Here is a 21,271-nt window from a genome sequence, read left to right on the forward strand (position 1 = left end):
ACTACTTCTGATGTCACCTGCTTCAGTAAGATCACTGTAACAGCATGGCACGACAGGCTATGCCAGCACAAGCTGTCTCTGCTCCAGGAATGTAGCTTTCCCAGTCCACCGCATCCCTCCTGGAAACCATCCCACCTGCAGAACAGCCACCACTACCTTCATCTTGCACTCGTACAAAGCACAGCACAGGCAGGACTGCTGTCCCCTGGGGATTTCCAATACACACTGAACAAAGCAATTTTTTCTAGGAGGAGAACGGGAATAAAAATTCCATTCCATCAGAATAAGGTGATACATTCTTTTCACCCTGCTGTCAATGAAATAATTACTGTAGGTATTTCTATTCACTCTTTCTTCCCTCTCCATATCATCATCTAGTTGCTATTTTTCTTTAATGCACCTGCACAGCTAACCACCAGCTTTTTACACCCACATTTTACCACCACCCTTTTAACACATGTCCCGGCATTGAATTACTTAAGTTCAGCAGAAAGTTGACTCGTCCTTCTGAAAAACAGCATGCCTTTCAACCTGTTCAGCAAGAAGCCTACCTCCACTCCTTAGACCATTCCAGAGGGATGGTGAATAATTCATTCAAATATTCCTTCTTCTTCCACCAACACACTGATTTGCAAGAGAGAAAAATCTCCTTCTACCTGTCTGTATGTGCTTGTTCCTCATCTCAGAAAGTCAAATCAGCTGTGGTCACCAAAGGCCCAGGCCTCTTCCTACTGCAAAGGCAATTTGGGCATTCTGCTGAGAGCACGGAAGTTAGGCTTGAGTGCACACAGCTGTGCTGCTGGGGTGTAAGCTCTCCAGCACCTGTGAGGAAGGGTGTCCCTAGGTCTGCTCCTGTCAGCTATTGCTCCTCATACAAGGATGAAGGTGAAGGCCTACAAATGAATGGAGGAAGCTGTGCTTGCTTCAGAGCAAGGACCTGTCTGAGCCACTGATTGCTGTAATGCATGCTTACACGTGTTCACATTTGGCACTAAAAAAAAATGTCTGCCTACTCTTAAACAGAGGGGCCAAAGATCTGTGGGTTGGATGAGGATGTTGGGAAGAGGCAGGGCTGGCATTCAAAGCAGAGCCCTTGCTGTTAGGATTTCTGGAGGCCCCTGATCTGCTAGAGGCTTTGTATGTGAATTTGGGCGAGGGCTTGACTCCCTGTCACAGTTGGTCTCCCTGTCCTAAAACCCTGCCTCTCAGGAGTCAGGGGATCTAGTGTTGGTAAGCTTCTGTGGGATCCTTTGAAAGATGCATATGAATGTTTCATTGTTGCAAGGGTGCAAGTGAGTAAGAAAGTAAGTCACGTGTAATGCTTATATGTAGATGCATTTTGTGAAATATCCACCTTAGAATACAATGCACAAGGCCAACACATTTGAGCCAAGGTGAAAGCGTCTGAAGAATAATCTCTTATTATGCAGGAAAAGAAGCAAGCACCTGTCTGGGCTGATCCTTTCTTTTTTTCCCCTCAAAGCCTTTTCAAGAAAGGCTGAGGATATTTTGAGACTTGTAATAAATTTGACTCAAATACATGTCTTTTTCTGTTACCGTCACAAATCTTAGGGATGCTCACAGAAAGAATGCAAGAACAGAGCGAGTGTCCAGAATTGGAGTCTTGATTTTTTTTCCTCATCTCCAGTGACATGCACCTTCATGACTTATGAGTGACAAGTGGTTTCCTCGCAATTAGTAATCCAAAATAGATTCACCTGCCATAAGTTTGCCTTTTTTCTTTCTTTCTTTCTTTTCTTTTTTTTTTTTTGATCTGGCATGAAAGTTTCCTTGTCAAGGATATCATGAAGTGATGAGTTCAACAGATGATCCATTCATGTGACCTGAGCTACTACCAGGTGATTCTACCCAACATCCCAGAGCCCTTGTATCGCAAGATGCAACGAACAATATCACCCATTTACCTTTTCTATGCTTCTGGTTGTTTTGCAGTCTTCTGTAACATTCCCCTGATGCTATCCTTCTAGGCTAACAGTCCTCTTGTATTTAACGTCTTCCATACATTGGGTCATCTCCTTTCCCCTTTCTGCAGCCTTCTCTGTTCTGTCATCGTTTAGAGGCTGACAGGACCATCAGATCTGCACACAGTTTAAAAAATGTAAACGCACCCTGGATGCATTCATGGGAGTAATAAGGGATCATGATTTCTTATCTCTTTCCTTTCCTCTTAGTTCCTTATGCTCTATCTGCTTATTTGACCTCTCTAAATATTGAGCTGACATTTCAGTAGCACTCTCTCTTCTGTCCTTGAGGTCTCACTCTTGAAAGGTAAAAATAGCGGAGTCAATTTTGGGGCATACAGAATTAAGATTGTGCCCTGTCCCTTCATGTACTAATTTACATTTATTTAGACCGAATATGGTGTCCATGTGTATTTCAGCACAGCAAACGAAAAAGGAAAAGAAAACACTGGTGCAGTGCCTGTATGCAGCAACACAGTTAGATGATGACACTGTCAGTGTTCTCTGGAAACCAAGCAGAAACCAGATGAGAATACCTGGACACTGAGCTTGCCCTGGATGTCATAACTATGAGTCCGGGCATACTTCTGAGCCCAGTGCCAGATTCCGTAACCTCACAGACCTCCTTCCCTGGGTGGAATCCTTAGCCCTCTGGAATTAGATCCCTGCCCAGACCCAGAGTGCAGCCACAGCAGCCTGCGTGATGGCCAGGAGGTCTATAGCCAATAGGAAACACCAAGGAAATGATTATTTCTTAAACTATATGCCTCTGAGGAGATTAGTCATCTATTTTCATGCTGCAGGCAAGTCAGTCTTCCAGACCAAGATTCGCAGCCCGTAATTCTCATGTGTGCTAGATAGTTTAGCATCTCTTCCAACAGGACAGCTGGGGGAGAGAGGAGGAGTGCCAGTCTTTTCTGCAAAAATATGGCTGGGGCAGAGTGCCCACATCTCACTTCACTGAGGGGAAGAGTGTTACACCACGCACACAGTTAATGGGAGCCATCGTTCAACTAATTCTCCAGTGTGAGTGGGTGAACCTAACCCTGTGATCACCAAGCTCCTGGGTGCTACAGGGCATGGGGGAGCAGGTGGATGGTCTCCATTTCTCCTGCTCATGCTGGGCTAGTTCACAGAGTACAGGACTTTTGATTCACATCAAGCCAGAGACCCCAGGACATGACTTTGTGAAATAAAGTTTAAAGAGCAGAGAAGCCAAGGCATGGGTTTGGGCCCTTTTTTTCTGAAGTGGCAACACATGGCACATAATTCTGCAACTCTGAGCACTCAGGTGCCAGGTCATGCCCAGAGCTATGCCAGAGCAGAGAGAGAATAGTCACTAGGTCTCTGCTAACTTCCCCAGAGTTAGGAGATTAAAACCTGAGATGATGTAGACCCAGTGTTTTCTTTGCCCTTCTGGTGAAAAGAAAGACAAAGCTTCTTGGAGACAGCTAGGGCAAGTGATCAGAACCAGGTTGCACAGATTCACCCTCTTCTTCACTTGACTTCTGCAGAGTGCTTTTGCAATGAGGTGACAGCTGCGGAAGTGGGAGTGGAAGCAGTCCAAGAAAGTCTCTTCCCTTCTCCCTGTGATGTGGCCTGAAGCTGCCATCTGTCCTTCATGCTGACTGGGATCTTCTCTTTCTCAGCCTTCTACTTCAGAAAGAGTTATGTGGGTCTGATATCTCTTTCCTTGTCTTATGAGTCCGCACATTTTCAGGTCAGAAATTTTTCCCTCATGCATAATGCTCAGCACAAATGAGTAGCAGTCTGTTAGTAGTTACTGTTAAATTGTATCATCAGAACATGTATTATATCTTGGCAAAGTCACTTCATGTACAAAGGGATGTGATTAACTGCTGCGTTTCCACACTTGGATTGAAAGGCTTTGTGTACCTTGTCAGAAGTTAACATAATACATGGAAAACCAGAACACAACCCTGAGGCTAAATGTGGTCCATTGAATTCCACAATGGGGCAATGGTTTGACCAGGGTACAGCAAAGCATGCCAGAAGCAAAAGCCTTTGTGGGCCATAGCTCCATATGAAAGATTAAATCCACCACAATCTGCTCTGTTTTATGTAAAATAGGTACACCCCTAAAGCCCTGGCAAATGGCCACTGAAGCCTTTGGCTGGACAAAGTTTGGGCATCTTTGTGTAAGTGTTAATTGCCAGCTGTTGGTGGCTGGAAGGTTGCCAGTGGTAGACTGTCCACAGCAGTGTTCTTGGCTGAAATACGGCTTTTACAAATTAATCATCTCTAATCTATTTAGTGCCTTGCAACAACCACATCTGTACTGATCAGCCACTGTCTAGAGCATCTGCACATGGAGATGACCTTAAAACAGCATTATAAATACAGTGTATGTGACATTCAGGCTGCCTATTCCAACCTCACAGTGGGAAGCAATGATGAATAGCAGTGAACTCCACAGCAGCGCTACCTGATGCCTTAACCCACTCAAGTTCATAGCTGTTCACATTTAATTTGCAGCAAGTCTGGAATACAGAGCATCGAGGCTTCTGAATCAGGCTGTAGGAGATTGTGCAGCCCTGTGTACTTCAACATTTTAAATAATAATATAACCATCTCTGCTCTTCAAGCTCTGGGATATTCACAGAGTTGTTTGCAGGCATTTATACTCACAATTGCATGATAGAATAAATAAAATTTCACTCTTAGTGAGAACATGAGGCCCAAAGGCCAAAATTTTCAGACATGAGTATCTAGAAATCAGCACATCAGTTGGTGATGGAGTGCTTGAGATCAGTTATCTGTATGAGAAAATGATACCCTCATAAATTCTCAGTAGAAAGTCAGACAGGAACTGCTTGCCTGCAGGAGGAGAGCCAGGATGCTTGGAGAGCATTTCTACATCACCAAATATCTCAGTAATCTTATGCCTCTAGCTCTCACCCCCAAAGATTGTGCCACTAGAAGTGTTCCTGCCTGACTCTGGCTCTGGGACATCCACACTAATTTCACTTCCACGGCAGAGATGAGCTTTGCTCAGTCTTATGCCCTGTTTCACATCCAAGTCTGCAAGCTGGATGCTTCCATTTTCTCTGTTGCTACACTGAGAATTTTAGAAGTCAAATACATACAGAGCCACAACACAGCCTCCAAAGGGAAACTCAGCAAACAGCAGGACTCCTAGCCTAAGCTTTTGCTCTCTGAAAGTCACCTTTCTTTTGAATTCAGATTTATCTTCTGATCTCAGGCTACTGCCCATCAGTAGAGTGAGCAAGTTTCTACAGTTAGACCTTTCAAAGAGCCACTGAGGCACATCACATCACCACAAACACCACAAGCACTCCAGACACTGTAAAGCACAGACCATTTAATGGTCTGGCAGCTGTGCACTTTCAATTGCTGCAAACTACACTGGCTATAGTTATGATGATCAGCAGCAGTGGTAAACATTTACATTGTCACACAACACAAAATCACATCAGGGAGACTCACTGCTGGACACTGCTTAAATAATAAGGAAAAAATTCTGTTCAGTCAGATTTTCTCTCTGTATCCTGAGATACCTCTTTCCCCAAGTAACTCTTGCAGCCAGCTGTCTAGTAATGATCTGCTTCATTCATTGCCACTCAGCACTGAGCATTATCTGAGCAGTGTAACTGCTGGTTCTTCCTGGGGAGCTGAGGACAATGAGGCATCTCCTCTGCTTTGTAATAAGGCCTTTCCCTCCTCCGCCCCTCTCCCCTCTCTCCCCTCTTCCCTCCTCTCCTTCCTCTTCCCCCCACTCCTCCCCTCCCCTTCTCACTGGCCTCAGGTAGGATTCTCTCCAATGGCGTCTGGGTGCATGTAGCATTAAGACTGGCTGCAGCTGAGGATTCTGTGCACAATTCCAGCATAAAAATATAATAAAAAATAAAATGTTAATGGAGTATAGGTGTGCAGACACATGCTTCTGCCACGCTTTCTAGTGTTCAAGCTGTCATTAGAGCCACATGTCAGGCTGCACAGATTTCCATTCCAATCTGCTCTTTTGCCACCGTACCTCAGCTGGTGAAATTTCCTGTTCTGTTGCATGTCTCACCACAAACTTTATTTTCAAAAAACTAGAAAAAAAATTCTCCACTCATATGAAAAGATCTGGAGGTTTTTTTCTTATTCTTTTCTTAGGGAATATCTCTATATTGCTGATTCCTACTACTCTTCACAGAGCAGAAACATCTTACGGCTCACAGGACTAGTTTAGCAAATGTGTGATGGCTATTAAGCAACGAAATAGCCCCTCTCACTCGAAGCAGTGGTTCATTAAATCCATTATCCACAGCTCTTGTTAACCATACATGTTACTATGAGTGCTGTGAGAGTGTGGATGCTACTAATTTAAACACATAGTGGAGCAAAGCCCTCTTGCAGTAAAGATTTTCAGCAACTCCCTTTGCACCTTCATTGGCTCTGCTAAATGGAATTTAATTCGAAAGGCCAGTCAATTCATATATGAACCTTTCATAAGCAAAGACTGCTCTGTGACTTACACTGCTCCTAATGGGAACTTATGTTGCAATACTTTAGAAGGATTCTGAAACCACTTAAAAGACAGAGTTGTATTTTTTTTTTACCTTCTATGAATTTAACACCATTAGTATTTGAGAGTAACAGGGGTGATGCATGCTATATTTGTCTTAGCTTCCCTTTTCATTGTGAGTGCAAGCTTTAAGCAGAGCAAAGACTTAAGCAAAGCCTTTTCAGACAGCTTTGCTTTGGAGAAAAGGATGAACTTTTAATACTTGCCACCATTTTACAGTATGCACATGCAGAACATACAGTACAGATGAATGAAGCTTCAGAGACAGGTCAGCAGTGTAATTTTCAAGAAAAAAAAGAACAACTAAAAAAAATCCCTTTAGGAAAAAAAAGAAGTGTTATTCATGCTCTATCTTTTTGATTTGCTACAAGTAACTTCTTACAAATAATGAACTGGTGCAGCAAAATCTGTGTAGGTATCTTGATCCAAATTGTAATGACCTGAATATTAGAGCAAAGCTGACCAGCCTTTTGCAGTGCTGAGTCACTGGAATGATGTATATGATCCTTGCCAGGATCATATCAGGTGAGGGCATACAGGCATGTTTTTAGCCACATAAATTCTCCCAGTTCTGTGGATTGGCCTCTTCAGAAGGAGGTTAACAGTGACAACCAGGAAGAGATTTTAAGGAGTCTTTTCCACTTCCCTTGTCCATCACTAGAAGGAATCCAAAACAGGCAGAAGTGGTCAGTCAAAGTATCTGCTCTGTATTTGGGGAAAAGGCAGAGCACACACAGATTTTCAAAGGTATACAGAACTCCTTCTTTTCCAAAAGAAGCCAAAGGTGATGCTAATGAGCAGCTACTCCCTTTAGACTTCCACAATCCGGAAAACTTGCAATCAGCAACTTCAGAAGAGCTGATGAACGGCTCTCTGCATCAGTAATGTTAATTTTCTATGCATCTTGAAACACTGGGGAAGTTCCAGGGCACTGGCGGAAAGCCAGTAAGATGGAAATATTAAAAAAGGTAAATGAGATGATCCCGTGATACCAGCCCTGTGCAGCTGAACCGATCCCTTGCAGAATAAGCACACAGGTGATAGAGAATTTCATTTCATAAACAAAGAAAGAAGGAAGACACAATTTATACAGGCTCCCACAGGCTTGACAAAATAAAATAAAAAGAATGTGATTTTATCCTTTAAAAATCAGTTAAATTCCAAACTTGACTGATAAAGGATAAGGTTGAAATAAGCGTCTTCTGATAGATGATTGGTTGGTACCACTTCCTATTCTGAATAATAAACTAAACTAGAATGACACAAAACCATCATAGTAGATGTTAGAGGGGCTAGAAACTAGCTGGCTTGGAGATCTGGAAACAAAATTGTAGCTGGGAAATCATCACAAATACATTTTCTACAAGTAGGTTTTGTAGACATTCCATGAAACTTAGTTTTTGTATATAAGTTATGCCAAATATTTGCCACTGATCTGAAAGGAAATGTAAAACAATACCTTACTAGGTTTATGAGACATTAAAAACACTGAAAACCTGATAATGAGAGATTAGATTTGTAGGCTGGATGTAAAGGGAAAGTATCTGCTAAAATATTACTATCTGTAAAATCCTGCATCTAGGGAGAAAGAGCCCAGGTCAGGCATCAAAAACCTTATCATCTGTGGTTTAGGTTAATAGAGTGGAAACAACGAGGGAAGCAGGATGTAGCATTGATATGTATCTCATGTCCTCAAAGTGATTTACAACTTACAAGGGCAAAGATAAAAAGTTCTCTTTCTCTGTGGTTGCTGGATCACTCTGAAGTATCGTAGCATATATTCCCTGCAGAGGGGAGCACATTTTTCAAGCCACTGAAGTGGCACAGAAGGGTAAGCATTATCTTTCAATAAGTAGAATGATAATTAGTGCTGGACACTGATATTATGGTACCCTCCCATGGTGTAATCTGTGCAAGAATGAACTGAATCAGTTAAGGGTACCTCAGAGAAAGCCAGAGACTAGAAAACACTACAGAAAAGCTCAGGAACCCAGATGGTTAATTTTAACAAAACAAAGTTTAAGAGATGAATTAATCATAGAATCTATTTGAGGAACAGAAATGTGAAGGAGGACTCTTCAGACAAAGATGCAACTGGATCTAATAGCTGGAAGTTGATGCTGACAAATTCAGACTGGAAGTAAAGAATGTATTTTTAATAATAAGCAGCAAATGGAGCAACAAACTGCTAGCACTTGTGGTGGTTGCTCCATCATCAGAACAAACAAGCTAAGGGCTGGCATTTTTAACTATCTTTCTTTCAGAAAAGACAGCAGGAAATAATTCAGAAAAGACCTGCGGCTTAAATTATAACAGAGGTCAGACCAGATGGTCACAACAATCCCATCTAACTTTATAATCTACAAGAAATCAAGAAACTTAGCAGCAGTGGTCAAAGGCTAGCAATATGGTGACAGAGAAATGAATGACCAAGGAGTCCCACGCTGACATGTCCCTTTTTGAAGACAGATATAAGAAGGTGACCAACTGCACTAATGCTGGTGTGGATGGGAAGGTGGTTTAGAAAAGCAGAGAGTGCCTGCCCATAGGAAACTTCAGCTAGGTGTCTGTATCGGGGCAGGGTGGTCTGAGATGGGGAGGGTAAGGCTGTGTCTGGGTGGCCAGGCACAACTGAATTGATAAGGGATGGTGCACAGGGGCAGGTAGAAGATGCAAATCTCTGCAGACAGCTGCCTGTGAAGCAGCCTTAATGAGCTGAAACACGGAATACAAATAGTCAAATCTGAAAAGATGATAGTGTAAAATTGCCTGGGCTCTTATCATTTTCAAGTGCTTTTATTTATTCAAAATCACCATGACATCACCCTCTCCCTCTGAGAGAGCTACTGTAATTGCTATTTACTGATTCAAGGCCTTTCAGAGTAATTTCAGAGGCCTTCTGCCTCCAGGCCAAAAGGCAATTACTGGTTCCCCCATCTTCTATCGAAGCCACAACAAAATCTGGAGAAAAGCCCCACACAGGCAGCATGGCAGCCCCTTTTCCCTCCCAGAGGCAGCACTACATGGTATGGAGCTGTCACTGGCCAGGCAGAAGGGTAAGCTGGCTTCTAGGGCTGGGAAGGAGATGGGAGCGGAGGCACAGAGAGGAGGAGGAGAGGCGGGGAGCAGAGACAAAACAAGTGAAAACCTCACTTCCATCCAGTACAATTTGAAATTGGTTTCTAAGCACAATAAACGTGTGGACTCAATAGCATACTTTTCCCAATATATAGAAAAGCTTTAACAGTTGGAGGCCAGTCATTAAACATCTCTTACCTGAGAGCGAAGTTCAGCTTCATTCCTATTCTGTTGTTAGGCACCGTGCTGCAACCCACCATGTTTATATCTTTCCTCAAGCCCAGTGGTAGCATGTGCTGTGCCTCAAAGGACCGGCACATTGTGAGTTATGAGGTGAGTGCCTCACCATAATTAGGTTTTATTAGGATCATAAAATTTGCATTCTGACTAAATATTAGGCTAATGATATTAAAAACCTAAGTACTCCAAAGACAAGCGTAGCAGGATAGTATAAATCTCTGTATTATATAAAATGTTTGATCGGTAAATTGTGGTGTTAGAAGCTAGGATTTTAATGTAAACCGTTTGCTACTGAAATGTTTTGTTGCTGGAAAAAAAAAAGGAACTCTAGAACTATCAAATTGAAAAAAAGACGCAATATCATAGAATCACAGAATCATAGAATCACCAAAGTTGGAAAAGATCTACAAGATGATCCAGTCCAACCATCCACCTACCACCAATAACCCCACTAAACCATGTCCCTCAACACTATATCTAAATGTTTCTTGAACACCTCCAGAGATGGTGACTCCACCACCTCCCTGGGCAGCCCATTCCAGCGCCTGACCACTCTTTCAGAAAAAGTAGTATTTCCTAACATCCAGATATATTGTTATCCCACTCTAATGTAAACTGCCCCTGTGCTTACAGGTGTGACCCAGCTCATCTTGGCTGCTGCATCAAATCACACCTGCAAATGGAAATGAGAGAAATGGCTTTGTCCAAAGGACTGATTCCTAGCCCCTGTGCAGAGGCTCTCACCGGATGTGGTGCCCTGGTAACGGACATCTCCCAGCCCTGGGCAGCTCTGGAGGGATCACACTGGTACCTGCAGTTTTCTCCCACTGGTAAGGCAACCTGGGGGCTGGTGCTGGTCCAGCCTCGGTACTGCCTCAAGCACCCCATGGCCTCTTCAGCATCAAGCAGCAGGAGCTCAGGGCTATTAATGGTATCACAGAAGGGCTGAAGTAGGAAGAGACCTTTGGATGCCATCTGGTCCGACATCCAGCTCAAGCAGGGTCACCTACAGCAGGTTGCCTGGCACCATGTCCACATGGCTTTTGAAGCTCTCCAAGGAAGGAGGCACTTCTCCAGCCATGCCTGGTGCTGGACAGCATCCAGTCTGCACAGCTAACAAAGGCTCAGCAGTGAGAGGTGTCCCAAAAGAGAGGAGGTGGCAGTGCCACAGGGGCCCAGGGCAGAGGTGGGATTCTGTTCAGTTTCATTCGTGTGGCATTTTGCTGAAGGCCCAGATGCAATCCCCAAGTTTTAGTACTTCTCAGAGAGATATGAAGGAGGTCAGGTAGGGACAGATAGCACACAGCAGTCACATCGCTTTTGTAATGTCACTGCTCATTCTACTCACAACTTGGGCAATGATTTACAACAGGCTCACCAAGAAGCTCAGCTGACGTAGAAATTTCCTCCTAAATTTAGTAGAAGGATTTCACATCTCCTTTTTTGCAGCAAGGCAAGAATTCACCCCGATGGTTACAATGCCATTATTATACATCATTTAAAACACTGCCTGTCTCAGACTCCACAGGGAGAAAAGCTCCCCCTGAGCAAAGCGGGGCTGTCTGGAGGTTCTGCAGCCTTCCTTCCCTGTGTGCACTGGCTCTGGGTGCCAGCTGTGTGCCGCCAGGGCCTCTGGCTCTGGTTCCCTGCAATGGCAGGAGAACCCTCAGTCTAATTCACAGATCTGTCAAAAAGATGAAGGAAAGGAAATGCTGGATTTTTGACAACAGCAGGGGATGCAGAGCCAGCTCGGACTGGCACAGCTGTGGAAGGACATCAGAAGAAGCCTCTGCCTTTAGAGGATCCTCAGAGCTAGCTCTCCAATCCCACCATGGGTGTTTTGGGAATGCCATTAAGCAAGTCTTGCCTCTGGACAGAAGTGAACAGACCCGCTTCATTCCCCCAAGCTGTTGGCATTTCCAGAATTCCCCCAAGCTGTTGGCATTTCCAGAATTTCATAGGCATTTCCGAATTAATGTGCAATGCTGAAACAACTGAAGGCCTTTTCTTCTGCACTCCTAAACGTTTTTTTTTTTAATGTGGCTTTTCAGATGATTTTGTTATCTCTTACCAATCTCTACTGTATTTTTGCACTGGTTTTATTGGTTACCTCACAGACGGCCTCTTTTGAAACTGCATGGCAAAATCCTTTTAAAGGTTCATCAGAGGCTGTTGCAAGGTGCATAAAGGCATTTTCAATGAATGCCCCATGCATGAGTGTGACTCAGCCCTTCATTTCCACTCTTGCTGAGTGCTCAAATATTACAGATCCCTTCTGATTGCCGAAGGAGAAGAAGAACATTCACTATCTCCTTTCCTGCAGCTCCTCTCTTTGACACCACACCAGCCCAGGAGTTCAAATCTGATGACCATCACTCACCAAATCTGCCTCTCTGCAGGACATGGACCATCTTTTTTTACACAGCATACCTCTAGCCTAAAATTGTTTTTATGCCATATTAAATGTGCTCCAAAAGACATTTTTTCCACACTAAAACCACTTCTCAGAAGTACATTAACAACAGATGTGATGCTCCAAGGTGTCCTTTGGAGGGACAGAAAACCTGGACTGAGTGATGAGCACCTGGGGGCTCCCCAAATTCCCACTCCCAGGTTCCTCTGAAGCACAGCAGTAGGTCCTCACCACTTCACTGCTACACAGGTAAGAAAGCAATGAGCTGCACCTGAAGAAGTGCATGTGTTTGCTCTTCTGATGCTGTTACTATTGCTTGCCAAGCAGACATGTCAAGGAAAGGTGGATAATTGCTGGCCCCACTCTGGCACTGCCATCCTCAAGGCAGCAGTCATTGCATTTTTTTTCTTCTCTCCATTGCACAATCCTTCACTAAGAAAAAGATAATTCACTGTAATTTTTTTTTTTTTTACTGTAACCGGTGTTGGCATTTAAAAGCTTGCATGAACTGTTTAAAAACAAACAAACAAACACAAATATTCCCAGAAAACAATGTTTTTGAAAGCACTCCTGCCATTTCAGGTAGCAAAAACCTTGGCTTAGAAACCAGTGACATCCCTGCACCTTTGCTATGTAGCTGTAACCTTTGCCACCTTACACCTTGCAGTGGCAGTGAGAGCTTTGACCCTGGCACCAGCTAGCCCACCTGAGAAATGGTGCTGTACGTGACCAGAATGCTTGTCTGCTTTCAGGAGACCTGATCTTTTCATCTTCAGTCTCCTCTCGGAACTGTCTCTGATTCCCTTTATCTTTGTTCTCTTGCCCTTTGCTGCAGGTCACTTCCAAATAGTTTTCACTCCAACCCTTTCTTGGCTACCTAATTCTCTTCACACTCCTCACTCTCTTCTGCTTTCTGCTCTTCTACCTCCCACTTCTCCATACCCCCATAAAAGCAGGCCAGAAGGGGACCCACCCAGAAGGGTGGCCAATGCACTGATGATCACAGCAGAGAAGCCTGTGCCAGTTGCCCACACAATGGCCAAAGCACATGAAATGAATGGCACACTACAGAGCAGGGAGCCTGGGCATGACATAGGCGACAGTCTCTTTCAAAGTGCAAACAGACACTCTTCCACGCTTCCTGGAGGTTTTGATTGGCTCTGTTGTACCACATTTTTTTTTCTGTTGCCCTCTTCTTCTCAGGTCCTGCAGCTGGTGGGAAGCTGACAGCAAGTGTGTCTCATTTTGCAGGGTGGTTTGGTGCAGCATCTTACCCTAGAGTCACCAGTGGGCTCACATGGAAAAGAGGCACCAAGAGCCCTCAAATCCCAGAGAAAGAATCACTTGGAGATCATATCTTCTTAGATCTCAGTAAATACACGTGTAAAACTGAAATGGATAGGCAACCAGGCATTTCTTCACTTTTATGCTTTTGGAACAATCTATTCAACCTTTCCAGGCAAGTGTTGAAAAGCAGTTGGGGAAAGAGCAGGAAGGATTTATGTCCCATCCTGTTCCTAGGGTAATACCTGAGGAACAGCGAGTGCAGTTCAGCCATGCTCATCCAATACAGATCATTCACAGATATTGTGGAAAACAATAATTCCTGATATCTCAGAAGTTTTTATTGCCCAGATTAAAATAAATAAATAAAATTCACTCGGCTGTATTTAAGCCCTTTCTCAGAGAATGTATACAGTTAGTTCATGACAACAGTCTGAAAAGCATTGCTTAACCAATTGAATGAATAGCCAAAATACATCTAATTAAACCAACAGATGCTCTATGAGAGCACACTTTTGAGTATACAATGGCCCCATACAGCAGTGCAGAAGACTGAGGGATTGAGACATTTTCTGCTGAGTACTTTGCTCTGCCTGTTGCCTCTTCAAGTGCCAGGTTTGCCCAAGGGAGATGCTACATCTTCCATAGGAAAGAGCTGTTATCACAGAGGAGGGTGGGCCAGGCAAGCCCATGATGTGTGCACTTTAGTTGTCAGATAGAGAGTGCTCAGGATGCTGCCGGCTGTCACCTGGGACAAATGAACACTGCCATCGGCAGAGCCAGGAGGCCCAGGCAGAAGACAGCACCTCCTGGTCTGCTGGCACATATGGGCCCTGAAACTGTGTAACCTGCTAGACAGCTGGCTGGGGGTACCCCCCCACACATCTCTCATTTTGGGGTAAGAACCCCATGGCCAGCAGTGCTCAGAGCCATGGTGCACCTGGGAGACTTGCCCGCTGCCTAAGCAGGCAGCACTGGGAGAGCAAGGGTTATTTTAGGCAGAATGTGTCAGTCCCGTTCTCCTCCTTCTCCCCAAAGCACCAATCGCTGCGGCAGCATGGATTTGCTGGACTAAAAGGGCCGAGGGTTTAATTGATATGATATGGCAGCTCATATGTAATCTCATTATTCTGTCTAGCAGGACACATTATTCTCTATTTATCACACTCCTGCTGTTACAGGTCTGCTGCCACTGTGCTTTGAGGACAACAGGCTATGCCTTTCCACTGGGCAAATCTCATCAGGGGCGGAAGTGGCAAAGGAAGAGCTGAGATGGTTCCAGATAGCAGTAAATTTGTTGGAAAATGAGGCTTTTGTGAGTCCGCGTGTGAAGCGGGGAGCAGGAAATCCAGTTTCCATCTGACAAATGCAGATTTGCCCCCACATCTCCAGAAAGGAGGGCAGCCTCCATCGGCTGAATGTTTCCAGTCTGGTGCTCTCTGTGCTGAGCTTCCTGGCTTCTTTTCTATTTTTCTCCTATAAATCAGCCCACAATCGAGAGGAAAAAGCAAGAAGATAAACAATCCAAACATGCAAAACAAATATTTCCAAGTCAAAAAATATCTCGTTGATTGAAATGTTCTGACAAAAAAAATCATCCCTGTCTCTACACCATTCTTTCCCTCTTAATTTTCCCGCTGGCCCATAAAACAAAAATAAAATTATCGGACTGGTTCTAGGTCTATTTGTGCTCATTCTGATTTAACAACAGCCTACAGTCTGCTGCTGGATGTGACTGCATCCCCTGACAGCTTGGCGTGGCAAGAGGAAGCTTGGCTCGTTAGAGGGATGTGCCCGTGAGGACTTTGCAGAGAAGAGCCCATGGACGCGTGGCTGTCACACGGCGGCTGTGGGGCACAAGAGGGGAGAAGCAGACAGCTAACAAAGTGCCATCATCAGTGCGGCCACGTGGACAGCACTTTGCTTGCACAGATCTGAAAATGCCTCTCGGAGGAGGGAAAACATAATTAGCGCAGTATGCCGTAGGATAGATGTTAAAGCAATCTGTCTAGCAGACAGATACTACAGTACAGAATAATATAGATGTTAAACCAGTGACCCAGAATCTAGCCAGCTAAAATCTTAATCCCCTTTAAATAGATTCACAGACATCCTTTCACTGCAAATATTTGATCCGAGCAGACACCGTATACTGTTGTGTTGTATTTATAGAGCACCATGACAAAAGTTTGAGAGGTTTGCCCTTAAATAATGCTATTTTTCCCTGTTAATTTGTCAGCAAACTGCTGTCTTTGCATAAATGCTTTTGAGATGGAAAGAAAAGAACATCAGCTCCAGATCCACAGCCAGATAACTAACAAAAGGCTCTGTGCAAGCAAACACAGCCTGCGCGAGGCGGAGCAGAGGAGAAGGGGTGCCCCAGCTTGCAACCAGGGCAGCCATATATGGGATGGGACTCCTTTTGAGTCAGGCAAATGCTCATGATAAGTGTATTCTTTGACTCAAATAAAATCCCTCAAAGCAGCAAGAAATGAGGTTGAAAATAGCTGTGAATTCAATTTGCAACTAATGATTTGGATCAGAATGGAGAAGAGGCAGAGATGCAAACTGGCTTACTTTGGTGCTTCAGGAAGGGACTGCTTCAGTTTTACAGCCAGGTCCAAGGCTGGATTTACCAAACTGCCAGGGCAAGGATGACTTTCCTCTGGCAGTGTGGATGACAGCAGACTCAATAAGAGAAGAGGAGACCACAGCCCGTTTTCTGCCTAGAGGGAAACAGAAATTGAATGTGGTCTTCCCAATGCCTGTGCTTCAGGAAAGTGCCCTTGCAGCTGGACTATACAGGGATCTAAAAAAAAAAAAATACATTTTCAATATCTCCTGGTAAAAATATTTTATTTTTGTTTGTGGAGAAGCAGTAATTGGAGCAAGGACCAGAGCCCAGCTGTTCCCACAGCTGGAGCCATCAGGCCACAAAATCACACAAGCTTTTCTTTTTCTAATTTGTACTGAACAGCTTTGCAGAGTATAACTATTCAAAAAGGAGAAACATACTCCTGTACCTGTGCCCATAGCTCAGAGTGCTCAGGTGGGGACACAGGAGATTTGCACCCAAGACTACAAACTGGGAGAATTAGGATTAGATGCTCTTTCTGCCTAATCCTGTCTTATTGGTCCACTTGCTTTTTTTTTCATGTGGAATGTCCACCAGAAAGCTAGTGTTTTATTTTCCCTGTTCATAGAATGGCTTCAGTTGGAAGGGACCTCAAAGATCATCTAGTTCCAGCACCTCTGGTGTGGGCAGGGCTGCCAACCACTAAATCACTAACCAGATCAGGCTGCCCAGAGCCCCATCCAACCTGGCCTTGAACACCTCCAGGGGTGGGGCATCCACAGCCTCTCCGGGCAGCCTGTGCCAGTGCCTCACCACCCTCTGAGTGAAAAATTGCCCCCAGACATCTAACCTAAATTTCCCCTTTTAGTTCAAAACTGTTCCCCCTTCTCCTATCCCTGGCTACCCATGTAAAAAGTCAATTTTCCTCCTGTTTATAACTTCCTTTAAGTATTGGAATGCTCCTTCACTGTAGAAAATACCAAGGGATTTCTTAAATAAAACCTTTAATTTGGTTCAAGCTGTCTTTTTCTCTCCTGTTGAGTGACTATTAAAGAACAAATAATTTGGTTTCATTTCATTAAAAGAAAAAGAAAAAAATTGCTGGTGAAGAAAAGAAGTATCTACTTTTCACACTGATTTCTACTGGGGAGAAATGCTCATCCCTCAAGCACAGCTCTCTCCACAGGGAGGTACCTCTCCCTGTGTTGCCAAAGATGGGTCCACTTCTCAAGGAGCCTCAGGCTGGGTTGTTCATGGCAGTCTCAAGGCTCCCAGGGCCACAGCCCTGGAGACAGTCAGTGTCTGGGAGAGCCAGCAGAAAGTGCCCAGGTAAAAGCATCCAGTGGAGCCAGTGTGCTCTGGAATGACTGACACAAATGGCTGGGCAACAGCACAGATAACCTTCCTGCAGACAACGCCAGTGTCTGGAGGTAAGAAGCATGTAATGACTTATCACAAATGGCCTTGATGGTGCACGGTCTGAAGCTAATAGCTCTACTTGAGGTCTGTGACTGCATAGCATGCAACATGGTTTATACTGCCTGCCTCCTATCAAAGGGTGGTTGTGATGGAGCAGGACTGTCAGCTTGCTATATCCCCTATATCTACAGCAAAGATTGCTCACAGTGAACAAAATGGAACACAAAATAAATGCATCAGAGTGAGTCAGTAATTTTCTTTGCAGGGGAATAATACCCAACACAAGTAAACAGGCTTGAGTTTAATTTTCACCTTAGCGCTCCCTCATATTTGGTTCCTTATCTACAATAAAGCTTTGAAAATACCCCAAGAGCATCTCTGCTATGTGAGCAGAAGTTTGAACATCCAACTAGAGAAGGACAGGGCTACCAGCAATATAATCCCATTCACAGCATTTAAAGCTGCTGAGATTCGTTGTTCTAATTATTCCTGCCAGAAGATAGACGCAGAACACCACTCTTCTGATGAATAGAAATCTTCTGATTTTTTCTCTTCAATTTATTCATGGATAATTTATACACATTTGTTCTTGTGCCAATATTGTTCATCTCCCAGCTCTTTTCCCTTCTGTTTACTTGCCTATGGAAAGCAATCATATAACTCTTAGGCTTAATTTAGTAAAGCAAACAAGCAAAGTTCTTCTGGTTCTCTTTTTGTGAAATACGACTTTCATTTCCTGCTCATCCCAGCAATCCTTTTCTGAATATGCTCCTGCTTGGGCCTCAAGCCTGCTTTCCAGATACTGCAGGCTTTCCATATAAGGCTTTTTCTGCATCTTGCAGAGATGAAAGATCAGCATCTCTGTAGGAGACCATATTTTCCTTCCTCTATTGGAAATACCTTACTTGAAGGCACCTAAGATGAAGTTTAACTTTTTAATTCTTCATTATTTCAGTTTTTCCTGTTGTCATTCCCAACTAATGAACCTGTGTCAGCATAAAAATCCTTGTTATTATCTCCAGTATTTTATGCAAGTGAATTTCAGTCCCTTTGATTCATCTTACCCTGAAAGGCACCTTCTTCTCTTTGTGCAATATCTGGATCCTCCATTATACAAGGGATGCTCTGAAAGTACTGCCTCCTGTTTCATTATGTTGGCCCACAGTGTCAGAGGCAGATGTTGGTGGCACAGCAGTAGAGGTTGAACCTTCCCACCAATATTCTGTTACATGTTGTTGCCGTGTGACAGATGGCAGCAGAGGGGCAGTCTGACATGATGGCATCTGATGTGGAAGTATGCATGAAGCAAACATTTGTCACTGAATTCCTCCATATGGAAAAAAATGCACCCATTGACATTCATTGATGCTTGCTGAATGTTTATGGAGACTTACTCTGGTTTGTACAAATGAATTTTGAATTAATATCATCCATGAAAATATTAGATCAATGCAGTTCACTTCTATACACAGTACAGTAAAGTGAGAAAGGACAAGCTTACATCTATTTTTCTTCTCCTAGCACTATCATGCCCAATTCCTAATGCTCTCTTCCAAGAAGTCATTAGTTCAGACTTCTTTCCTAGTAGATTTTTCACTTTGCTGAGGCTGAACATTTTTAAGGTTTTGGGTTTTGAAGTCCTGGTTTAAGGAAACAACAAACTTGAACATTTAAGCTGTCCAGTCCACTTGGCTTTGCTTTCTTGTTCCCACACATTTCTCAGAATTTGCACTGAAAAAAAAAACTCTACATTTTTATTTTCTCCCATTTATTTCATACACTGTGGCTAGTTGCTTCACAGTTATTTTCTAAGAGAAGCTCTTCTCTAATACCTTCACTAGTTATTGAAACTAACTAAAAAATGTCATCATTTTCTCCCGATTACATTTTTGGTGATGAAAGCTTTTGGCTATCACTCATAATAACTAGGAATAACCAGACTTCAAATGATTTGCTCTGTAGTCTGTAGCCAGAAAGATAACACTAATGATGTTGTGAATGCCCAATGGTTCTCACTTGAACGGTGCAGAGATTTCTATCCATCTTCCAACCCAGACCTTAGAGATCTGATGCAGGTGTGGAAGATTATGCTACAATGCCTCTTCAGCTGTTTTTTCTCCAAATGACTTTACCAAAGCAAGCTCATCTGATCTGTGCACTTATTACTCATGTTTTTCCAGTTTGTGGCACTGTAGACACAGTTCGCTTTCTGGCTTACCGGTCACATTTTTCCATCTACCTTTCCAGGACAATGCATTCTGGTATTCAAGTCACCATTGCTATTTCATCATATTAATTTATCTGGGCAAAAATAAAGCACTCATAATGACTGGGAGAAAAATAAGGGGCAATAGTGCTATAGCAACCTAAAATAATCCTGGATTATTTACAAGTTTTCAAGATGAAGAAATATTGTGATTTTAGTCTGTGTTAGTGAAAGCCTCAGGTCCCCAGAAAGAGATACTGCCTTTTCTGTGACTTCCACTGGCGTTCCCCGTGTTTGCTACCTGGAGGTAAGAAAAGCACAGGGCTAAGCAGAAAGATTTTCTAAGAAGACCAGCATAGTCACTGGAAGTGACTATTGATGCACTGACTAGCAGGGTGCTTAAGCTCATGAGACCAATTGATTTTGAATAATGCTAACACTAGGCAGGTGCTCTGCTATCTTGCTAAACCAGAGGGACTAAGTAATAATAAATACATATAGTTTGGATATGTGTTTCCTAAATGAGGTATGAATAGGAGAATAAGAAGAAAAAATTACAAGCTTGTCTACATGTTCCTTAAATGAAGCATATAACAGCCTACAGATCTTTTACAGGCAAGGAATCCTGATTTAGAAATATTTATTGTGGTGCTTGTGACCTTAATAAGGCATGCAGGAGGAAAAGAAAAAAAGGGAAAATACAGGCTGAGGATCAAGAATTCGTTGACTTGCCATTTTTTTTAAGCCAAGAGCAAGCAGCATATTTGGACTTACTGTGTGTGTGACTCAGGCAGAGTACTTTCAGAAGGTCTAATTTTTCAAATGTAATTAGGGGGGAAATTCTGTAGGTCAGTCTTTCTTTGAAATATGTGCACTCTGGGCAGCTTATGCCACCCCGCAAAAGCTACGTTTATAGCATTACAACCCCATGGTGTCTTCTGCAAAGACATGATTCTGCATTTCAATTAAAGGGTCTTTAAAAAGACTTTTGGAGAAAGAAAAGGAAAATCTCAAGAGAAGAAATTTTTACTCAAATCAATTTTTACTCAAATCAATGAATCAGTAAAGGCCAAATGGCATTTATGTTTGTCTGAAGTTACTAGACTCTTAGAAGCTTGCCTGTAAATAATGCGACAAAATTTGTATTTCCAATGCAGCAGACAGTGTTGAGTGAAATTTGTAAATACATTGCCTGAAAAATGTCAGCTGGATCTGAACAGCCATCATGAAAAGAAAGTTTGTTAAATGCTTAGCCAAGTGGACCAAGTGCACATTATACTTTCCAGCTTCACTGGAGTCATGTTGAGGACAACCAGGGACCCAGAGTTTGCGAATGTGTGGCTGTGGAAATGCGAAAGCCATCTGGCTTGGGAGCCTGACAATGTCAGAGGCTGTTGCTGGTTGCAGGGATGTGTTTCTTGTTTTTAAACACTGCAGCAAACCAGCTCACTCTTCAAAGAGCAGCGAGCTTGGTGGTGTACGGTTGCAAATCCCCTGCCACCCCTGCTCCAGCATGTTATCT

Source organism: Numida meleagris, chromosome 3 (assembly GCF_002078875.1).
Source record: "Numida meleagris isolate 19003 breed g44 Domestic line chromosome 3, NumMel1.0, whole genome shotgun sequence".
Classification (NCBI taxonomy): domain Eukaryota; kingdom Metazoa; phylum Chordata; class Aves; order Galliformes; family Numididae; genus Numida; species Numida meleagris.